We start from the raw sequence: 481 nt of genomic DNA on the forward strand, positions 1-481 counted from the left end.
ACACACACCTGGACACACCACCACACACATCTGGACACAACAAACCTGGACACAACACCCCACACAGCTAGATACAACACCACACACCTGGACACAACACCACACACAGCTGGACACAACACCACACACAGCTGGATACAACACCACACACACCTGGACACAACAAACCTGGACACCACACCACACACACCTGGACACACCACCACACACATCTGGACACAACAAACCTGGACACAACACCCCACACAGCTAGATACAACACCACACACACCTGGACACAACACCACACACAGCTAGATACAGCACCACACACACCTGGACACAACAAACCTAGACACAACACCACACACAGCTGGATACAACACCACACACACCTGGACACAACTTCACACCGCACACATCTGGACACAACACACACCTGGACACAACACCACACACACCTAGATACAGCACCACACACACCTGGACACAACACCATACA

Source organism: Pyxicephalus adspersus, chromosome 1 (genome assembly GCF_032062135.1).
Source record: "Pyxicephalus adspersus chromosome 1, UCB_Pads_2.0, whole genome shotgun sequence".
NCBI lineage: Eukaryota > Metazoa > Chordata > Amphibia > Anura > Pyxicephalidae > Pyxicephalus > Pyxicephalus adspersus.